A 9,017-nucleotide genomic window follows, 5' to 3' on the forward strand; every position below is an offset into this window, starting at 1 on the left:
GAGTTTATGGTGTGAAATTAGCCTAAATGACATTCTCATCCACCATTTACCTAAGCCTAATGATATATGCCTATAAAGTCCTTTTGATCTACATGATTTAGATTTACATTAGTGGAGATGAATTGGTTATGCAAGCCTATGGTTATCTTGAATGTTTTGTGGTATGGGAAGTCTTTATGCACATGAACCATATGTTATATACAATTTGTAGAATTGACATATACATACTTTAATGGTAATACAATATTGGAAGTTTGAGTTTGATAGGTTGAAATTCTAATCCTTTGGTTTGAAGTGCATGTTGGATAATTGAAAAAGAGTTTGGTATATTGAGATAAATTTCCCTTGGTCTATGATTTTTTTTAATATGGTCATTCCAATAATTTGAGTTTTTATTAGTTTAGTTTTATGTTTTATTTTGTCATTGCTTGAGGACACGCAATAGTTCAAGTTTGGGGGTGTGATGAGTGCACATTTGTATACTCATTCGTGATCATTAATAAATGAATTATCATGTTTTTCTTAAGGTTTTTGTATAAATTTGATGTGTTCTCTGTAGTGTGCAGTGTCAAGCTTAAAATGATGATTTTATAGTGAATTTGGAGTACACTATACATAATTAAGCAAAGTGCCAAAACCATGAAGCAACCAGGTCAAGAAACACGAAAAATCAAGAAAAGTTATTTCTGGCGCAATAGCGCCGAGGACACTTTTCTTGATTTTTCGTGTTTCTTGACCCGGTTGCTTCATGGTTTCGGCACTTTGCTTAATTATGTAGAGTGTGCTCCAAATTCACTATAAAATCATCATTTTAAGCTCGACACTGCACACTACAGAGAACACATCAAATTTATACAAAAACCTTAAGAAAAACACGATAGTTCATAATATTAATGATCACGAATGGGTGTACAAATGTGCACTCATCATGTACACTTGCACTTAGCTTATTTTACGCAACAAGTTTTTGGCGTCGTTTCCGGGGATCGAACCCGGGTCACTTGCGTGAAAAACCGGAATACTTACCTCTATACTACAATCATTGCATAAATTGATTCCATTACAACCTAGACTCTAGACTCAACACAAAACACACCTAAACGACACCTAAAACTTAAGAAAATAAAATAGAAATTTAAAATACCAAGGCTTGACATGCCACGAATCCTTTTGAAAATAAGGGGGTTGTTAGGATTGGTTAAAAATACAAAGTTCAAGTGGTTTTATACAAGCTAGGTGTAAAACACTAAATGGTTTCACATAGTGAAAATGTAAAATTTGATTTTTTGTTGTAGGCATTTAAAAATTGTGCTTTTGGATCCAAAGTGGTACATTGAGGTATCTAAGGATGCCTAAAAAGTTTGGGGGCATTTTGGAGGTGTTTAAGGTCAATTTTGAGAAGTTAGACGTGCTTGTATGGCGTTGCGTTGCCTCGCCTCGCCTAAAGCCATAGGGCTTGACGAAATGCAGCATGCAATGAATTGCCCATAAACAAGCGACGCATTGCTTGACGTGTCCGTACGGATACATGTTTTAAGCTCCAAATTATGTGTTCTAAAGCTCTAATCCTATTGATGAGACTTAATGAAGGTGCCTACACTATAAAAAGGCTCTCTTAGAGTTTTGATAGACTTGGTCACTCTTTCAGATCTCTTTTTAACTTCCATCTTTCTCGCTTTCAAGATCATAAGTTTTATCTAAGAAATTCATAAAGAAACTGCTTGTCTTTGTGAATTTCAAGCCTTTTTCAATCCTAATTCGATTTCCTACTAGAAAAACCTCAAGCATCCATTAAGGGCTAGGAAATAGAGAATTTGGACAGTGATACATCTCATGTATAAGCCTTGATTTTGATTATCATTGAAGAATAAGAATTTTCAAGTGGTGCTCTAACAAGGGTTTGAAGCTTGCATGAAGATCCAATAGTTTTGTTCCAAAAACTAGGGTTTGAATTTTTCTATCTCAATCTTTATTGCACTCTGTCAAGGATAATTGTGTGTAGATTATTATTATTATTATTGTTATTATTATTATTATTATTATAGTGATGGTGGTGGTGTAATCTCACTCTCTCCCAACAGGGGTGCCTTTGGAAACGCAAACATTAATGGAATATAGCTATTGTTAGCTTATGTCGTAAGGTGTTAGGTTAAATCCCAAAGCGAACATAACCCTCATAAATGAACGAATGTGATGGATAAAAAATATGTGTTTCCTAATGGCGTAGGTAGCAAAGAAACTTTGTTTCCCACAACCACTAAATCACCACATCCATAAGTCAAACTAGTACTTGTTGTTGCACTAGAGGATATTGTGTCAGGTGCTACAGTATTGATCTTTTGTATCTATTGAGCAAAAATAAGTTGTAATTGTATATCAGTATGCTAGTATCTGAAAACATATCTTTAGGTTGCCCTAAAGTGCTATAATATTATTTTTATGAATATACAAAATAAAATTGTGAAAGCTTAAAAATATTCATACTCAATTAAGATGTGATATGATTACATCGCAATGCCTAAGGACACGATTTAATAGATCATTGTAGCGAGTGGTTGGATCATAGTCTTCTTCCATAAAAAAATGGATGCATGCGCAACTACATAAATTATAAGAAATCCATCAATATACATGTGATGTGTGAACAATGAAAAATGCGTGCCATAGTTAGTTTCTAGATATAGATAAGGGGGCATTGAATACATATGAGCAACAATAATGGTTAAAGAGCCCAACAAAGCTTAGTTACAAGATAGTTGAGCATACCATGACGTTGTTAGTATCTCATATAAGCCACTACTACAAAATTGACATGGGACGATGGTTTTAAACCGTCGTATGGACTCTCGTACGTCGGTTCTAATACCATCATCCCATGCAATGTCATGCCATGTAAATCATGACATGACGGTTTAAATAAAAGCGTCATCTCTTGTCGTAAATGAGACGATGGTTCCTATACAAGCGTTGTCTCTTGTGGTACATGAGACGACAATTTCTGTGCAAGCGTCATCAACTGCAGTAAATCAGACAACAGTTCCTACTCAAACGTCATCCTCCTGCAGTTCATGAGATGACAATTTATGTGCAAGCATCGTCCCCCGCAATACATAAGACGACAGTTTTGTGGAGACCAACATCCCATGTAGAATATGAGAATTTTTTCATTTATCTATTTTCAACCACTATATTCATTCATAATTTCCTGTGTAATTACAACATAGTTCAGACAGAATCAACAGGCAGAAATAGAACTCAGTATGTTCCAAATCTAAAAATTACAAGATCAAAATATACATTTTATGGTATGTTTGAGTTTTATGATACATTTTATGGTATGTTTGAGTTTTATGACATTTCTTACTCTTTGTTTGAGTTTTATAAGACACATTGATCTTACTTTATATCTTTAAATGTTATAAAATTATTTTTTTAATTAAATATGTGAGGCATACGCCACTCACAAAAACAAAACGCCTTGAGGCGTATTAGCGGTATTTTAAACATTGCTTGCTACCAATGTATCAGTCCAAGTGTGACAACATATTCATTGCGATATCATTTATAGGAGTATTGTCATTAAAATTTTGAAGAGAAAACATTAAAGTATAAAAGTAAATCGGACAGCAAATACCCTAATTTACTAGCTTAGCCATCTATCACAATCAACACAAACAAATCAAAAAACACACATGTTTTCATCCATATATCACGGCAGCACACAAAATTTTCAAAACCTACTTCACTAATACATGCAAGTTTTCAACCTTCCGTTATCACCGCAGCACACAATTATAATCCCAGAACCTACTTCACTATAGATGAATATTTAAGATATTCAAACTCCTCTAAAATACACATGTATAATATTAAAAAGAATAAAAGAATAATAATACTACTGCCAGCAAATGTACCTGATAATCGCCCGCATGATGACGGCACATCGCTTGCCAGGTGATGAATAATTGCTTTAAATAGAAAATTTTCAATATAATGGATTAGATCTAAGGATGATATGCATATTATATAAACCTAGCTATCTATACTTGCGATGTTAATCGAAATTTATAACAAAATAGGTCTAATATCCAATCAATTTTTTTATTACTGTTGTAAAAGGAAAAAAAAATGCAATTATGACAGCTAAAGGTAGATGCAGGTACTAAACGAGTGATAGATTGACTTAGTTACTTATTTGCTTATTACCATGGGACAAATGATTTTCTCATTTTCTGAATGAAATGTATAGGGGTCAAACAGAAGCTTCTCTATCCGTATACAATAATTCAAAATATTTTACCAGGAACAAATAAAAAAAAAATTCATTTATTTTTATGAAACTTTATTTTTTTTTATGAATTTAATGAGACCATATTAATGGATATAAATATCCCAGGAACATAGAAGACCATTAGTAGCACCTTTCGTAGGGGGTCTCTCCATCTGTCATGCTTAGGAGTGTTCCTCCAGTGTCCAAGAAAAACTCATCATCTTGTAACAATGTTGTATGTTTCTGTTGAAAAGAGAGGTTACGATTTACTGCATGCATATACCAGAGAAGTGAGATTACATTATTATAATCGCATTAAAAATATAAAATAAATAGAGTAAAATTCAACTTACTAAGACTGATATTGGTTGGATTTAGCATAAAACGCATATCTTGCGACTTTGCTAAATCTATTGGTCTTTGTCTACTGGTAAGCATAAGTTGAATTGAAGAGCATATATAATGGTCCGTTCATGCATATGCATACAGCCATAAGCAAAAAATAAAAGAAAGCATCAGAAGTGCATGGGCGATGGTCTTATTCTTAGAGACTACAAAGTAAAATGAACATAGTCGTTATGAGCAGGACGAAAAGGACTAAACATTGTTCCTAAAGCAAATTCAGAACTTCACTGTTTGCTCCCCAGCGCAAAAGAATCTCTGCACAATCCATATGGTCATTCTTTACTGCAAAAAACAGTGGTGTTTCTTTCATCTCTGTCTTGTAGTTGATACCATCAGGATCTTCCAGTAGAAGGATCTGTCAGCTCAAAGTTAAAAAACTAATAAATTTCTAGAAAGAAACATATGCATATCTGTCAATTCAAAGAGAACACCAGACTAGATTGACGTGAGATTTTTTTCATACCTGAAGTGCCTGTGAGTTACCATTACCAGCAGCCGTATGAAATGCAGTCAATCCTAATTTATTCTTTTGGCTCACTCTAGCGCCATGTTTAAGGAGAAGCGATAGAATGCTGAGGAAACAAGAAAATAAAGTTTCATTTATTTTAAAACAAATATCATGAAATTATTAAGCCAACAAACCTTGAGCCTGTTAAATTCAGCAACTGCTGCAAGAGATGCTTTCCAACCCCCTTCATCATCAACAGAGCGCACGTTAAACGCAAGCCACTGCCTTCTGCCTTTAGGAAGGTAATCAACATGAAAACCCTATACAAATAAGAAAAAAATAATCAGCAAACCTTCATATTTACAAAAGAATGAACTCCTAAACCCTTTTCCCAGAGTTTTAACCACTGCATCAGGTTTTCGATACCCAGTTGAACCATAAAGGATAATTTTGTTCAATATCTAGTTCAGGTCTGAGATGACAATGTATAAATACAGGGAAATCACATACGATTGAGTATTTACTATCTGAACTCTACTAAACAACTGTAAATATGTGTTCTTGAAAGGAATTGTTTCGGAATTAGACTGTAGAAACTTATGGGGTTCATTGTTATGTCCTGAATCACTTAATATTAAACTATCAAATGGAATACACATATATCTACTACCATTTATTGAAATATGAATTTTATGAGATTTTAATAAAGTTCTTGCCTCCATGAATTGTACGATAAAATCAATGAGCTTGTGCTTCTGCATATCCTCACAGTGGTAATTTGTTATAAGGAAGCTAATATCATAACCCTGCATGCAAAGCAGCAAAAAGAGCAAATGAATAGACTGATAGCCCTAAGACTGATAAAATGTTAAATTCCATATACACAAAGCAAGTAAATCTGTATGTTAATGCCAGACTCTAGAAATGTCTTGACCACTACAGAAGTAACAAAGACTACGTACCTGTACTAGTTTTCTTCTAAGCACCTGAAATGCTTCTGCTCTCATTGACAAAAATCTAAGAATTAATAGATGTTTCAATTAAGCATTTCTCAGCCTCGTTTCTACAAATCAAAACCTGAAAAAGTACTTCTAATTAAAACGTGATCTATAAATAGTATAAATACACACTACATAAGATTAAGAACTTCTGTCACTAAAGTAAACATATGATACTTACCGGATTCAACAGAAGTTCTGAGCTAGTCCTGAAAGTTATGAAGAAAGCTATCGCATATCAATAAAAACACCAATCCAACATTCAGAAAATTATTCTCTGACTCGTGAAAAACTAAGTCACATGTAAGTACTCATAGTTCTAAAAAGAGTGGCACATGCTAACAGCCAAAAATACCTTGGTCAACTGTGTGTTATTGTATTTTTTTGATACATGTCAACTTCTAATAATAAAATAGTAAAAACAAAAAGGAAACAAAAATTGTTTTAATGTTACAATAACTCAACTAACTATGCTAGACAAGTAATTTAATAATACATTTCCAGAGGAAAATTGATAAACTAATTATATGTTCACATATAGAAAAATCATCTTTTACTTGCCTTCTTATTTGCTTGGTAACCAGGATAGTTCTGGTTCATTTGGGCTTCCATTTTCCTAGCAGTGCGTTGAATAGCAGCTAGTTTCTGACGATGGTTGTGACTTTTCCGTTTGCTCAAAAACAATAATCCAGCTGTAAGAACCATCCCTCCATCTGCCCATGAAACTCTATCAGCAAATGCCATTTCCAGCACCCACTGATGAAAATCATCTAACAGGCCTGCAGCCCCAGTTTTCTGGGGCATTGAAGATGACCGTGAAGATTTCCATGAATCAGAAATTAAGTTTAGACTGGCTTTACCACCATAGCAAGATGTTTCTTCACCAAGCAGATCATCTTTAACAGAAAATCCTGCAGCATGACACAACTCTGTGCCATTATGAACCCACTGTGAAGCCCTACCACAAACAAAATCATTTACCCCACATGGTGCTAAAACATGTGTCATTGCCTCCATGGAGAAGCAAGCATCAGAGCAAGCATTAAAAACTGTCACACAAAGAGCTGCATAATCTAGGAGGTCCTGGATGAACGCCAACTTGTGGATTACATATGGAACATTCTATTAGCTCCCACAATTGCAAGCACTCTTGATTGGCCTCCCCAGTTGAAGCAAGCTTCCTTATGTTTAGCAGTGCAGGGTGTGTCTGAGCCACATCACAGCAAGTTTTTTGGCGGAACACCCTGCAAAGTGTCAGATCTTTGGATCCCCTGCTAACCTTTTTTGGAGGCTTCCCGTCAGATGAGAATGGTGGAAAGCGACCACCTTGGGAAACACAGAGTCCATCGGATTTACCAGATGAGAAGGGTAGGATCAGAGTAAGGAGAAGCAAGGAAATCAGAGAAGCGTAACCCATTTGCTTTTCAATCCGATTCATTAACTGGTAGACTCAGCAGCGAACTGACTCGGAAGCGGTGGGAATTACGCCATAACGTCTTGATCAACAAACAGAGTCTACTGTGTCTTATTGTATGATGAGGTTTTCTTTGCATTAATCAAAGAGTCTTCCAATTTCTGCATCAATCATCAAAATATTACGGGGAAATGAAAGCCACTTGCTGATAATGTGAAAACGGAAGTGGTGAAAAGAATAATTATCGAAAAACAATTCATCTTAAAATCAGTCAAATTGTAGACAAAAGTAGAACAAGTTATCTATGAACAAAAATAAAATCTGGGAATTTTGAGAGTAAGCACCTCAGTACTTTACTTTGAAATTTTATAGAATAACACAAAGATAGATACAGAGATGCTAAAAAAGAAAAAAGAATGAAAGAAACACAAATGGAAGATACTTAATAGAAATTACGATCTTGATTTCTGCCCATAGCTTTACCGTAATTTCTTCTTCTTCTTTCTTTACAATACAAAGACATACAATGGTACAACATGAGTCAATACCCTTACAAATTTGCATTTACAGAGAAGAAGCCCCAAATAACCAAACCTATTATCAAACCCAGAACAGAACTTAACTATTTCCCACATATAATAAATTCACCACAAAGAACAACCAAGAACAACCAAATATGCTAATGCCGGAAATCACCAAATCTGAAAGAATGTTGTTTGAAAGAGATGCTTACCCAAATTTTCCCAGACACTGGAAGTTCTTGCTTCCCCAAATCTACCCAAAAGTTACGCCTTTGCCGTGCTCAGAAAATTAATGAGATGCTCGGATGCAGAGACAACAATGTTTGTCTCGTTCGGCGCTTCATTGACAGGGACGACGAGCAGCAGCAAAAGAAATTGGGGGAAAAAAGAAGAAGAAGAAATCGGAAAAGAGAAACAAGGTCAGAGGAAAAATAAAATAATATCTTTAGTTTTTTACTTTTATTAAATAAAATCTTATTATAAAATCAATTTCTTTAATTTCCTTTTGGTCCCAAATTTCAAAAATCATCTCTATTAAGTCCTTTACTAAATTCATTTTATTTTTTAAAAACCCCATTTTTAATTAAATAATATTTTAATCCAATAATCTTGACTAATCAAAACTCTTTCTTTTAATCCCAAATATTATAATTAAATCATAATTTATTTTAAATCTCACAAATTTTAGGATAAACCTTTCATCCAATTGGATATATATTATTATTTATCCAAATAAATGATAATATAAATTTAGAGGGAAATATTTCTTTATAGTCTCAAAATTGGTATTGATTAGAAAATTCGTATTGTATTAGACAACAGTTTAAGTAGAAATGTTGTCTCATGTGTAAAAATAGGCATGTTACAACAGTCTCATTCGAACTGTCGTTTCATGTGAGTTTTAATTTGCATGGCACAATAGTTTGTGAGCGACTGTTGTATCATGTATATTTTTAACATG

General features: G+C 34.1%; 1 pseudogene; it reads right to left on the reverse strand.

Moving 5' to 3' along the window:
• Positions 1–5,838: 5,838 nt before the first annotated feature.
• Positions 5,839–8,479, reverse strand: LOC133795314 (folate-binding protein 1-like; annotated as a pseudogene).
• Positions 8,480–9,017: the final 538 nt, after the last annotated feature.

The sequence above is a fragment of the Humulus lupulus genome, chromosome 1 (genome assembly GCF_963169125.1).
Source record: "Humulus lupulus chromosome 1, drHumLupu1.1, whole genome shotgun sequence".
Lineage (NCBI taxonomy): Eukaryota > Viridiplantae > Streptophyta > Magnoliopsida > Rosales > Cannabaceae > Humulus > Humulus lupulus.